The sequence below is a fragment of the Pezoporus flaviventris genome, unplaced genomic scaffold (assembly GCF_033815535.1).
Source record: "Pezoporus flaviventris isolate CSIRO_AGI_PZ_B2104156 unplaced genomic scaffold, CSIRO_AGI_Pfla_v1 ptg000002l, whole genome shotgun sequence".
In the NCBI taxonomy this organism is placed as follows: domain Eukaryota; kingdom Metazoa; phylum Chordata; class Aves; order Psittaciformes; family Psittacidae; genus Pezoporus; species Pezoporus flaviventris.
Genome location: NW_026892550.1, coordinates 9,018,686 through 9,033,411, shown reverse-complemented (window position 1 = coordinate 9,033,411; position 14,726 = coordinate 9,018,686). Strand labels below are relative to the sequence as shown.

At 39.4% G+C, this 14,726-nt stretch overlaps 1 long non-coding RNA gene across 2 annotated transcripts in view; it reads left to right on the top strand.

Moving 5' to 3' along the window:
• LOC133277012 (uncharacterized) overlaps positions 1 to 14,726 on the top strand; it is a 55,639-nt gene that overhangs the window by 7,270 nt on the left and 33,643 nt on the right. Inside the window, exons 4-5 of one of the 2 annotated variants that reach the window (XR_009746070.1) lie at positions 448 to 529; positions 2,752 to 2,886. This is a non-coding gene — a long non-coding RNA (uncharacterized LOC133277012). Of the gene's footprint in view, positions 1 to 447; positions 530 to 2,751; positions 3,879 to 14,726 lie in introns of those variants that run through there. The other variant, XR_009746071.1, reaches the window with a different exon arrangement.

Genomic DNA, 14,726 nt, shown 5'->3' with positions numbered 1-14,726 from the left:
TATAGCTATCCCACTGACCCAACAGGGGGATGAACACTATGCTCACTATAAATACAACTTGGCTGCATTTGTATCTTCTGTTCTTATTTTCTTTGGTTTGTGTCAGTGACATTTATCCAGTTGACATAGAGAAATGCCAGTATCTTAAACTCCTAATAAATGTTATGAAAGCTATAAGGAAAATTTTCAAATGGAATGGCTGAAAATGTGCATCTGGTCTCTATATACACATAAATATTTTGTTCTTCAGACATATTCTTCCCTTGCAGTTCCAGAAAATTTGTAGTAGTCTTCATCTTAGAGGGGTTGTATATTCATCATTTTGTGTTATATTTTCATTATATATTTAGGTGAGATTCCAGTTTAGATAAATCTGTAACCTAGATAAATATAAACCTCTGGTTTAGAGTAACTTGTTTCTCTAAAACTTTCTCTGTTTTCTTCTAGAAAAGTCTGTGCCCTGTGGTGAAACCTCACTCTGTTTAGGGACTTTCTGGAATGTCATTTCTAGCATTCCTCCCTTTGCCGTGTAAGTGCTCCTACTTTACTTGAACTCTTGGTTTTATGTGAAATTAGCTACGTGTATTTCTGGAATGAATGATCACTTCTAGCAGAGTAGCTGATAATACGTAATGTGAGGTGGAGGCAGTATTAGGCTGGAAACAGTAATTCTTCATTAAAAACAAGCAAGTGTTTTGGCCTGCTAAGGGGTGAGGGAGAAGTTGAGCATCAGGCTTCATTTTGTTGGGCCAGTGATGCCACTGTGTAATTTTTGTACCGTATTTTGGGCTGGCAGCAGACTTGTCTGTTTTTTCTACCACGTAAGTTACAAAGCGTGTAATTCTAGTGCTAAACGTGCAGTCCCATTGTGGACACCCTACATATCCTGCCCTCCAGCAGCTGTGCCAGAAGTGCACAAGCCTTAGTAAGTCTTGTTTTGTTTCTGCCAGCCCCATACTGATGTCTTATTTAATGTGGTTTTAGATAGCTATTTTTAGGCACTTGAATCACTCTTCAAACATCAGGTCTAGCAAATACGTCTACCAAATCATGTAAGCCACAGTTCTACACTTAATATATCCACTATACCACTGCAGCTGGTGTGCAACCTCCTCTGTGCACCTGAGAAGAGCCTCTCTAAGACATTTAAGGCCCAGCAAGTTGCTCTCTCTCTTGCAGTCAGTATGCAGCTCTACTTCATTGGGGCTGGTTTACCTGTGTTTGTATGTCTGTTTGGCTCTTGGCAAAATTATTTATGCCCTTTCCAGTCTGCCTGCCAAAATCATCCTGAGGCCTTTGTCTGGCTTTCTGGTCTTCAATCTGTTTCCCCTGTCTCTGCTCTCATCTGCTTCACTCGGTATTTCTTATGACTATGACTCTTGAAAGTGGCTTACCCGGCTATGTCAGGAGATACCCTGTCTTTTGAATTGTGGATTTTTTGCTCTGTTTTGTGAGCTGGCTAGAAACATGAGGGTCACCATAACCTTGAGTTGTGTCATCTGAGTGCATTCCCATGTCTCATGTTGAATTCCTAACTATTTACCAGCATATTTGTGCTTTTAACTCTAAGACAACCTCAGGACACATGCTTTTAAACCAAACCATTACCATAAGAAGGCCCTTTAAGAGCCTTCTTCTGTAGCTTTCGGTAACTAGTTCCTTCTAAGTGAATAGGAAGGAAGATCAAATGTTTGGCATGAGTGAAAAAGTCATTTAACCTCAGGAAGGACTTCCTTCAAAGGTTGAGTTTGCTACCTGATTTTCTTTCTTCAAGATTTATGATGAGCCAAATGCTTGTGGCTTATCCTTGATGTTTCTTGGGCTCTCTAATAAACATTGGTGCCAGAGATGAAGTGTATATATGATACAGACAGAAACATGTGTAATGGTCAGGTTAACATAGTGTCAGGACACTGCCGTGTCTGTCTGATGAGCATACCGCAGGCTGAACACATTTATTTTCTTGTTCAGAAAGCATGTAGTGTTAGTAATGGCATTACAAACATCTCTTTCCAGTCATGTCAAAGTTGGTGCATTTGTTCCTGCTTGTTACAAAAACATAATGTTAATTTATGTGATTTAACCCTAAATACTTACCTGGGGCTTGGACCATACTGAAAATAAAGCCCATTATATTTAAAAAGCGATGCTGCTGCTTTTGCCACACAGGATTGGCAGGCAGCATACAGCAGGTTGGAAAGCTCTTCTGTTATTTTTCTGAAGTGAAAAGAACATGCCTGTGAAAATATTTAACATGTTCTTCTTATACTGTACCTTGTGTTGTGTAAATGCCTCTGGAAATCAATAAAAACAAATTAAACCTAAGGTAGCTTTGCAAGGAGGGAAAAACTTTTACCCTCATTTATTAATGTTTGGGAAAAAAACATTGCATAAAAAATCCTATATTAAAAATAGTAATTCATGATGGTTTAATATTTCCCCCCCTAGTTAAAAAAGAGCAGGCAGTATAGGATGATTGGGTTTTACTGCTATGAAAATATTTCAATTTTTTGACAGCAACTGGCATCAAGAATAACAATAAAAAGAATTATAAGCAATACTGAGTGTTCACCTTCTGATGTTTTATGTCTACGCAGAGAAGATGAGGTACGGACAATTGTTCAGCTGCAGTAAAGTTCTCACTTTTATTGTGCACAGCTAAATTTATTCTTGCTGTAATTTTTGTGAAATCAGCAGAGTTATTTCTGCTGTGCATGAGAATGACCTGCTCTGATTGTATTGCTGTTCCAGGAGAGACTACGCTCCAGCAGAGTTTCTTCCCTTCAGCTGAATACATGCATACATCTAGATTGTGTTTACCTTTGCAACTGCTTGTGTGATTATAGCCAGCACAGATAGAAGAGCCCAGCACCTTGACTTTTTCAGGTAGATAAGATAAGCTCTTGTCATTTCTGAGGAAGGATGCTGTTACATGTAACGTACTTCATCTGAAATGCTTCACCATAGTCCTGATTAGGCAGAAGCCTTCTTTGGAAACAGACTGTGGTTAGTACTCAGGACATGTTCAGGCTTGTTATTTTCTAGAGTATCCAGAAATCAAGGGAAGTGGCTCTGATTTTTTTAATTAAGAAGTTTCTGCTGTTTTATCAGAATATTTTCTGGTTATAAAATACCCCCAACAAGTGATGCAAAAGAAAATACACTGATGGGAGCTTTTCCAAAGCTTCTTTTTTAATGAAATAAATGTGTCAAAAAGAAATAAAGGAATGTAAGGGTTACAGAGAAAGGAATATAAGGATTAAACACAAGTTGGACCAAACAAGATTTGACATCCAGTTTCTATTTTGAGATTATTCATTTTCTCCCCATTAGGCTGTTCAGACCCAAACTGAGTGAGTTCCCTCTAAACTAGTGATTCATATTTCACTCTGAACATTTCATATTCCTTGTATTGATGTGGAAATCTGTGTTTTTGGTAGAGCTGATTAATTTATTTTTCCCCCTCCATTGGAAATATGTGTCCAGAAATGTGTATGTTTCATTTCTGTGCCTGCTTATTTTTATTTATTTTTAATGGCTTCTCTCCCTCTCATCAGGAGCATATGTATGATGCAGGTTGCCATGGTAAATATGAATTTTTTATTAGCAGTGTAAATATTAATTTAAAACATGGTAACTGAGATTTTAACACTGCTTTGGAGATTTTCCTGCTCCTGAGGTGATAGAAATGATGTATGAGGTTAAAAATGTGAAAAACAACGTCTTGGGGAGGAGATCCTGAAGTGGTAGTACAACAGCCTAAGGGCACAGAAATGTAGGGTATTCGTGAAGCAAAGGCGATAGGTCAGGCATAAGCTTGCTGAAAGTTAATACTAGCGAAGACATGGAACCAAGGTTCAAGTTTTAAACTCTTTCCTTAAATTAAGGATTTCCTTAAGAAGGATTTTGGGATAGTTGGAGGTTTTGTCCAATGGATTTATTTTTTGCACAACCTGTGATTCCTGATGAATTTCTATTCATCCGTGAAGTCCCTGGTGTTATGACAGAGTGTTAATTTTTCACTGTGGATTCACTTTTGGAGCAGAAAGTTATGAGCTTAGTTGTTGTCTTGCCTTAGGACTTCGACTCATATATGATGCTGTCACTGAAGAGTGATTTTAGAAGAAGCTGCAAGATGAAAGGTGCTGTCTTTCAGCTGATATGTTAAATTGAGGTCGCTTCTGTCAATGCCCCTCTTAAAAATCACCTCTGTGTCTTGTCAGACATTCCATTTCCCAATGAAATTACTTCTAAAAACCAAGGACTGTGTCTGAGATATTACAAAGCCCATAATGGTGGCTTTGTTTGCCCTGTCTTCATTGCACTACTGCTATTTCACTTACCATTTTTGTCAGGACTTATATTAAAAACCTCAATTTTACTCCGTTCTATATCACAAAGCAGCATATGTCACGCTAACTCCGCTGAGCAAAGTAAGATTACTGCATGAAATCTTCTATCATCTTGTGATATATATATACACACAAGATTACTCAGAAAATAACTTGTCACCATTGTAGACACTTCATGGTTGCTGGAAAAAACACTCCATACTGAAGGTCACATGTATATATACACTGATTTAACAGCTCTATTCACCCTTTGCTAGAGCAGCGTTGCCAGCAGAATGACAGGAGTCTGGTAAAGCTTCTTTTACTAGTCTTTCCTTACTTTCAAGGAACACTTTCTGATCCTTTCTATGTAAAGGATGGAAGTTCCTTATATTAAAAGGAAACAGAATTTAGTAACTACATTATTTTGCAGAAATAAAAGCACTCTCAACTCTGTTTCACCTTGGACACTAAGACTCCAGATGTGTCACAAATGTTGCTAGTCAGCACACAGTGATTTCAGCATTAGATTTTACACTTTCAGATTGTTAATTCCTTGCTTTGAATCATGTTTGGTATTTTTTCTTTTTTCCTTTTAATACAGATACACAGTTCAAACATTTCAGTGTCTCTGTGTGTTTCAGCTGCAATGTTAAGAAGCAGAGTCCTCTCACATTCTTTGTAGACTGAAATCTTGTAGCCCATTCACAAGAACAGGGCTTGGGAAAGCTGGGGTGCAGCTCTCTCCTTCGTGCTCTGTTCACTGCTTTCCTCCTTGACGTGTTTCAGTGGTGATTTCAAAGGCAAGAAGGGTTCCTTTCTTCTGCTCATGAAAAGCCACTTGGATTTTGACAGTCTGTGACCTATTGAAATATAACTTTTACCATTAGTGTCCTGTGCCTTTGAGATGTTTCCCAAAAGCACAGGTCTTCCTGTGCACTTCCAGCTGAGACAGTTAGTTTTGCGGACTTACCTTTGATGTGTTCTGACTTACTGTGTATCCGGAACTGAAGTTTGTTTTGGCTGTGTGACTGGCTGATTTCTTGTCTTAAAACATTTCACAAAACCACTAAGTTTCTTTGATAGCTGGGGAATTTATTTGATAAGAAGCAACAACATTTCCCATTCCTCTTTTGTCAGTACACAAAAATGATGTCCTAAAGTTCCTTGACTTCTAACAGACCCACACTCAATGTTTCACAAGGTCCTGATATGGCTTTGTGTTAACTGATTTCATTAATGTTTCCAGTGATATCTTACAACAGAAGAATGTTTTTTGTGACCCACTCATGTTGTGCTCTTTGTAGTCCAAAAATCAATAAATGCTCTTAAAAAACTAAACTCTAAAAACATCAATTATAGATAGAGGCAAAGGTCAATCTGTCAAATTCCTCTCCCTATTTCTAAATAAAAGGATTCTAAAGCAGCATGCAATTTGTGAAGTCTTGTGACTATGTTTATTTTTATGTTTAAATTACACTGTAAAGGTTCTGGTTTGGAAATAGAATGGAAACATTTCAGTGGGCAGAATTCCTGCCGACTTAGTAAAAATGGAGGTCTCACCTAGTGTATTGTATAACAACAACAGCAACCAATCCAGAAACAGGATTGTGCTGGCAGTATCTCGATGTGGAATAACTTGTTGAGCGTAAAATGGCAGCAGTCTCACAGCATTTTAACAGTAACCAAGCTGGGGCTTAATTTGGTATCTACCACTTTGATTTAAATTCTAGCAATCATATTAAATAAATAGACACCTTTTTTCCAGCCCTGAATGTTGAAGTAAAGTGTGAAACTTCCAAATTATGTCAAATACTGTCATGAAGAGTTCACTTGAAAGCAATTCAGACATTACAGAGAAGAGTACGGCTTAGTCAGCTTATTATTTCTTTCACTTAACTTGAGTCCTAATGTGAAATTGCTTTAAAAGCTTTGTTGTCATTTTCAATGTTTTACAGGATTTCTTTCTCCACAGAAATTTTAGTCACCATATTTCATTTATGAATCTTTACTTAATGAAATTAGGATTAGAAAAGTTGGGAACCTTGTAGGCAAAATTCTGTGTTTATTCTTAGGGCAGATGTACCATAGACAAAAAGAATGTAGTGCTATTGATAGGCATGGTCATCTGGATCATGCTGCATCCATTAAAGTTGTCACCAAAGCCTCTGGAAATGGCAGCACTGTCTCCTATGCTCTGAATGGTGCAGGTGCTCTCAAACCATTTCGTGGCAAAGTCAGCTGAGACGCTCAGCTTTGCACCGAAGGAAAGGAGAAACATTTACTTGTTTCTTCTACTAGCAAAGGTTTGGGGTCAGGAGCCTATGGCAAGGGATGGTAACAAGCCACTGTAAATGACTGATAGCAGCTTTCCGGTATCTAAAGGGGGCCTACAAGGTTGCCAGAGAGGGACTCTTCATCAGGGACTGTAGTGATAGGACAAGGGGTGATGGGTTCAAACTGAAACGGGAAATTCAAGCTAGATATAAAGAAGAAGTTCTTTACTGTGAGGGTAGTAAGGCACTGGAACAAAGAAGTGGTAAATTCTCCATCCCTGGCAGTGTTCAAGGCCAGGTTGGACAGGGCCTTGGGCAATATGATCTAGTATGAGTTGTCCCTGCCCATGGCAGGGGTTGGAACTAGATGATCTTAAGGTCCTTTCCAACCCTAACCATTCTATGATTCATGATTGATAGATGATACAGGCTTCCTTGAAACATGAATGTGAATTGTGCCCTGAACTTCTGTTTCATTTGTTCAATGCCTTATGTTAGTCTTATTTTGGAGTAGAAGAATAACTTCTAGCATTATGAATATGCTCATTTTTTTTTGTAACTTTACCATACTTTTACTGTTAGTTAATAACACTGAACATTTCTGCCTTACTTTAAATTGCTGGAAATGATACAGAGCTATCAACTCTTCAGCTCTGGGGTCTTTCCACAGTAGGTAAAGGCACTTGTGCTAACTATATGATAACTAAAAGGTGAAAAACTTTATGATTATGTTTATGTACACAGTCTGTATTTCTGTAGCAGACACAATTTTTTCTGTTTTCAAGGTAGCCTTTACAAGTAATTATCATTTTTGACATGTTAACTTCTGCAATAGAACCAGTCTACCTGGTTTGTCTCTTTTGGTTTGACTTAAAAAGGGCGCTATTGAACCAGTGTTTGAATCAGTGCTAGTCTGTGGACATGCTGGTGAAATGTGCTATCCAGAAGGTGGCTAAAGGGCCAGGTACACTCTCAGCTAGAGGTTAGCACACCTGATGCAGAACATCAGGTTGGTAAATGTGCAACATGGTGCAAAATCAGCCAGTGTAGCTCCAGCCGTGACTGCCATGGTTTAAAGTAAGCTTTGACCTTGCCCTGAAGGAATGAGGTCTCACACATTCTGGCTTCTTGGCTCTGATGCAAGGGGAGTAATTTCCAGCTAAGAGATGGCAACATGCAGTTTCAGGGCAGTGATACTGCCTGAGGCAGTGTTAGGGCAGTAACTGCTCCAGGCAGATGCTAAAAACCTAGTTTATATTTGTTAGGTTTGAACCACAAAAATATAGATTAAAACTCAAAGAAGCAGATGCAAACTGCACATGTGTAAGCCAGATTAGACCTTATGCAAGAATGTAATAATATTCATGCGTAATACTTTAAAATATCCTTCATTAAGCCCATGCAAAAGACAGAGCTTTGGGGGGAAGAAAGGTTACTACATTACAAAAATTACTAAGCCCCACTGTGTAAATCAGCTCAGGCATTGGAAAGAATAAATGTCATGGAAAGTCAATAAGACCTGGCTCCTGGGTAACCCATGTTATTCTAAATGTCATGCTCCGTACTAAGTAGTGACTCATCTTGTACATGTTATGGAATCTGCTTGGGAAATGATCTAGATTAAACTAATGCATGTGAAAGCAGCAGTCGTACCCTGGTCATCCATTTCTGGATTTTGGATTCTTTAAATATTGATGCCACTGCAAGGGGTCTAAGAGAAAAAGTGGCTCATAAACTAAAGGTGAGTTGAATGTCTAGTCAAGATCTATGGCAAAGAAACCGAAGGTGTCAAATGCTGTTTGAATTCTGAGACAGGAATGTTACATACAGAGGCAGAGACACTTGCAGCTCTTAAGTGTAGTTCACATCTGAAGAGGGTTTCATATGTAATAGCAATTTTCTAGAAAATATGTCACTGAGGTTGTAGTTAAGCTAAAATAAACATCTTTAATTTACTGAGCTGAATAGTCGAGTGTTTTCCAGTTTTTCCTCTCTCTAAAATCTGTTTCAGTGTCCTCAAAGTAACTTAGATGGTTCTGATTGTCAAATGGATGTTAACTTTGAATTCAGGTTTTCTAGAGGAAAGTTGTTTTTCTGGCTCTGTCAGAACAAACAACATCACAATGTACATGTGCTGGTCTACTCTTCCTTCCTGTTAGTCTTGCACTGAGTGCAGTCAGTAGCTCAGTATAGCACATACTAAAAGCAGTAAGGGGTGTTCTATTGATTAATAGGAGCTGGACTTCTCAAATAAAACCATCAGCCTCTGAGATCAGAATGTGGCATCCAGTTTCCTTTCTACAATTTTGTGAACATTAGAGAGACTTTAGAGACCATCTTGAAGTCTACAGCAGGAGTTGAAGCAGCAGAAATATTTTGTCTTGTTTCTGTTCTAATCAGATAGATGGTTGATTATAGTGTTCTCTTGTGTGACACCACAGAACAGATCTAGCAGTTAATAACTCTGTTTTGAAAGCTGTGTACTTTGGCTTTAAATACCATTCCATGTGGAAAATTGGCACAGCAGGTGTCAGCTCAGGATATTCAGAGTTCTTCCTCCCTTGGCTACTGAATCACGCACAGGAAACAGCCTAAAGATTTTGTGGTTTCGTGTTCCACTGTGCTGTTTTTCATTCACATTACTACTGTTTTACCTCCCATCCAGCCTTCCACAAGTTTCTTAAATGAATGCAAGAAGGAGGACTGTGTGACCTTCAGGCTTGGTAGTGTCACCTCAGTTCCTGAAAGGGTTACGGAACAAGTCATGTTGGAAGCTACTTCCCAGATGTTTGAAGAGTGAGAAAATGATTGAAAACAGCACTGATTTACTGGGACATAGTATACCTGACAAATCCATTACCTTCTAGAATGAAATGAGTGCTCTGTGGTTGAAGGAATAGCTGTGAATGTTGTTTACCTTGACAAGGCATCCAGCATGGTTTCCTTGTAGCCAGACTGGTGAGACAGGGATCAGGTAGTTCATGAAAACCTGGGCTGTTGGCTTGAAGAAGTGTAATCAATGGTTTGGAATAAAACTGTCAAGCAACTGAAAATGATCTTTCTTAGTGATCACTTACTGGGGCTGATACTCTTGAACAGCTTCATAGAATCATAGAATTGTTCAGGTTGGAAAAGACCCTTAAGATCATCAAGTCAAACCATTAACTAGCACTGCAAAGTCCACCACTAAACCATGTCCCTAAGCCCACATCTACATGGCTTTTAAATACCTCCAGGGATGGTGGTATTTAAACCACCATATTCTGCAGACAGCCTATTCCAATGCATCAGCATGAAGGGGCAACATGCACCCTCAACAAGTTCATGAATGATGACAAACTGTGTGTGTGGGAGGGGAGCAGTTGATAAGTTAGAGCAGTGCAGAGCTTCCAAACAGAGGGTCCTCAACAAGTGGGAGGAATGGTCTGGTAGAAGCCTTATAATGTTCACAATGCAAACACACTGTTTTGCCAAGACAGATTAGTACAGGCTGGGGGCCAACTGGCTAGAAAGCAGCTCTGCAGATAGACCTGGGGCTTCCTGGTGGGCAACAAGGTGGTCATGAGTCAGCAGGAGCACAGAGCAATGAAAGCCAATTGCATATTGGCTGCCTTGTCAAGACTGTAGCCAGCAGGTCATGTGGTTATTCCCCTCTATTCACTGCTTACAAGACCCCCTGTAGAGAAGTGTGTTCAGTTTTGACCTCCTGTAGGAGAAAGATGAATAAACTGGAACAAGTCCAGCAGGGAGTAAGATGGTTGGGGAGCTGCAGCATGGGAAAATTAGGCAAGTTAAGACAGTGCAAGGAGAAGTTGAGAGTGCTGTGCTTGTTTACCCTGGGCAAGGCTAAGGGAGGATCTACCTGCAGTTGTCCACTGCCTCATGGAGGGCTATAAGGCAGGGGAACTAGAAGTGCACAGCAAAAGGACAAGATGCAATGGATACAAGCTGCTACATAAAAAATGTAACGGCATTAGGAAAGTTTATTAGCTTTTAGGTAGTTCTGTTTCACAGGGAGGGTACTTAAGTACTGGAGCAAGTTGTCCAGGCAGGTTGCGAAGTCTCCAGCCTTACAAATACTGTAACTTGTTAAGTCCCTGAGCAACCTAACTTCACCTTTGAATTCACTATGTTTTGAGGAGGAGGTTGGGCTTGTCAATCTTCAGAGGTCTTTTCCCACCTGATTATTCTATAATTATCCCAATTCCACAATAAGTCTTCACCTCTGGACATGGCACACTTCTGAAATGTAGGAGAGATGTAGCAAGGAGGTGGGCAAGAAGTGTGAGTTTGGAAGTTATTCTGTGCATTTTCATGGAAGATTTTTTAGATCTTAGGTTAGTCCTTGAGTCAGCTCTCCTCCTGATTCCCATGGGTGCATTAATCCTTAGAAGTATCACAGAGCTCAGGTAATGCCTGAATAGCATCATGGTCCAGTGTGCAGGACACAAGCCTGAGCTGGCTTCTGGACTTAACCATGCTGCTGCCTTGATAATGCACAAATGACTAGTTTGGTTTCCCCTCCCATTTCTACCCTATTCAGACTGCAAGCTTTCTGGATCAGGAGGTGAATTTTTACTAGCTGTTCAGCATACAGCATGCCAGGACCTCATACTGGGTAAGCCTTGTAAGTGCTATTTATTGTAAAACACCATGAGATGAACAGTGCTGTAAAAATGCAAAGCGTCATAGGTGGAATTTCTCTTAGACTACATTTATCACGTAACACTGAGAGAAGAGGGAAGTCCTCAGTGCTGTACTGCTCCAGTGAGAGACTTAAATGAACTTGTATTATAAATGGAGATGTTAGCAATGGTGTCTGGAGACTGGGGTTGAATCAGAGTAATCTGAAGGAGAGAAGCTGAAGAGACTTGTTACAGTTAATGGGGCAAGACAGGGGAGAAGAATCTACATTTGATCATAAGACACTACTTGTCCCTTGGCTCCCTTCTCTTCTCTCCTCCCAAAATAAAAATACACCCACAGGGCTTTATTTGGGGCTGAAATCCTTATGTGACTTGGTGGAAGACTTTCTGTTGATTCTGTAGTGTTACTTGCTGAAGGGGCCTGTCAACCCTTGACTTCCAGTTAATGTTGATGTAAAGTGCTCACAGGATTTATGAGCCAGAATTAAGAAAAATAACTAACGTAGACTGCTGCCACAGGCTCCTGAGATTCTCTTGCAGCCAACTTTGCTGACACTAAAATTGTTTCTGGCAAGGTGCTGCAGCTTCCTTACCAACCATTTCCTAAATGGAAGAAAGTGTCAGATCAGGTGCTCACTGCAGCTTCTTACAGCTGGAACAACTGTGGAAATGAAGAGTTCAGAGACCCAGTTGTAGTTGTGTTGCCATCCATGGGACAATTGAGCAACCATAAAACCCACACCATGGCCAGGGGCAGATTAACTCACCTGTGCAAGGGTGCTGTCTTATTACTTTTTCCTGGGCCATGCAGCTGTGTGTACCACTGGAACATTGCATGGTGCTTCAGCAGAGTTGAATGCCTGAACAGCCCTCCTACATTCACTCTTAAAAATTTACATACTGAGAGTATAAAGCTGTGATTTAAATTGCTCTAGAGATGGTATTTCTAAAATAAATACTAGTCTTAGGTTTGCATTAACTTCTCCTTTGCTCAGTTTTGCTCTGATAGAGCTGCTATAAGCATATGGCAGGTGACTCAAAAGCTTCTTCCTGCTTGTCTCCTTGTTCCTCATGAAGTTTCAGGATGTGAACTATGAGTAATTTGTAATTATATGCAACTAGAAAAGTAATGCTGGTCTTGCAGATAAATCACAGGACTTGATGGCAGAAGATGTAGGTTCTTTCAGCCTCATTACCTTCGTGGCCTCCAGCAAGTCACTGGATTTTGGTGTCTGACGGTACCTATCTGCTTAAGAGGGCTCAGAAACCCTGTCAAGTACAACAGAGCCTCAATATTTATACAGGTTTGGTGAACTGTTAATAGACTGTTGCATGAAAGTTAATGATGTGATAAATAGAGCTCACCCAGGTAGCATGTTTCTGGTGAAAACATTGCTCCTCTTAGGCCTGTTGTTTGGAAACTGGATTGAAGTGCATGCAAGGGAGGAAAAAATAGCAACAATGTCTCAAGTCTATGTGGAGATAGGCAGAATGCAGCTTCTGCCTTCAGGTTGTAGCTACATTATTATCTGTAGTAAAGAACTGGGTTTATGATGGTCAGTATTATAGTGTAGCTTCAGAAGAGGAACTTAAATCCTCTGAAATTAATAGGCTATAATTTGGTACTTTCACTAAATACATAATTGAGAAGAGGTCTCTTCCAATAGCACATATTCTGGCAGAAAATTCTTGACCTGTGATAATCCTGGTGAAATTGATCTACAGCTTCCTGCAGACGAAACAGATTAATAGATGGCCAGAAGGAACCTGATGTCTTTGTCAGAGATAACATTCCTACTGATTAAGGATTTTTTTGTTTGGCTCATTCTGTTGTAGACTATGATAACTGCTATGCATGGTGACACCTGGGAGAAAGTAAGGTAAAGAGAGACTATTATAGAATGTATGCTATCATTTTTCCTTTCTCTGTTGAAACACAGTTGTGATAACACAGCTTATTGTTATGTTGGCTGGAAAAGAAATATCTCTGCACATACTTCTATAAAATCTAGTGGGACTTTTATGAGTAGTGTATTTTTATGTGATAAAGAGAGGGAGTTAAAGTGGTAAAGAGTCAGAAAAAGAAGTTGAAATATACTGATCTCAAACTGCATGCAGGAGTCACAGATCAGTTTAACTGCAGTGTGGAGAATTTTGATTCCTGAATGCATTTTCTTTGGTGTGATGATTTTTGAATAAGCCTTTAAAGTTTCTGTATCTTTAAGGATTTTGTAGTTTTCTTAAAATCATGTAGGGTTAATGGATTGACTTGCAGCATAGAAAAGGCTGAGTAAATTTTTTTCCTTAAGTTTATGATTGTAGTACCTTTACATGTCTCTCCTTCTTGTTGACTGAAATCTGTATTGAAAAAAGTTGAATTTGAGAACAGATACTAACCTTATATATTCATATATATATGAATATTCACACATATTCATACATATTCACACTTGACATATTCACACTCTACAAAGATAGCTCCTTACTCCTGTTTTTTACAAGTGGTCTAATTAATTTCAGTGGCATTTGTCACAAGACTCAGATTTGATGTGTTTAGGGCATTTTAGATTGATTCTAAAATAGTGTAGTGCACTTCTCTATGGAGTTTGACACGGATACTGTCTAAGGTTTGATGTAGAATAGCTCAGCTGTGCGCTGTTAATCAGTTGCTGTGCCTCACTCCATGTGTTTGCTTGTGATTCCTGTGTCTCCCTTTGATAACTAATGGGAAGTGTTATTCCTGTTTGCCAAGTGCTTTGAAATCCACTATGATTGCTGTTATAAAAGTGAAAGGCTGCTCCTTGGCAATGCCAGGAAGAACAGGCATAGCTTTGAAAGTGGCCCATGGAGTTATCCTCAGTCAGTCCCTTATCATTACTGGTCTTTATGAAAAAATAAATAAAACAGTGGGATATGACTGAGCTCATTAAAAACAGATTTTGTTATTAAGCATCTATAAAGATCATACTGTAATATCAATTACTGGCTTCAGCAGGTTTGGGAAATGGGAGTGTCAAAGTACATGAAAGCCAATATGCACCAATGGTGTAGTCATTGATTTTCATAGGACTATGGGAGTCAGAAATGGAAATTGATATTGCAGTGATGTCCTGGGTAATTGACCATTTAAGTGAGTTAGTAGTAGTCCTGTAGGTAAGGGAAGAGGTGCCCTTCTTTGGTGCATGTTCCATATTAATGAGTTTCCTACTTAGTCTTTTATGCTTGTTTCATTCACAGTAGAGCTCTAAGTACCTGATCTTGACTTGAGAGTACTTGGTATCTTGCAGGATCAGGAGTTGTGCCTGCTGAAGCTTGCTGCATTTAATTTAATTGTATCATTTTATTCACTGTTCCTCACTCCATCTATCCCAAGGGAAACATAGAGAAAGGCAAAGAGAAAGGGCAGAGTGCCAGTAAACTATAATAGCAGAAAGAAGGAACTAATTTTAAACTGCTTTGAAACATGCTTTCTC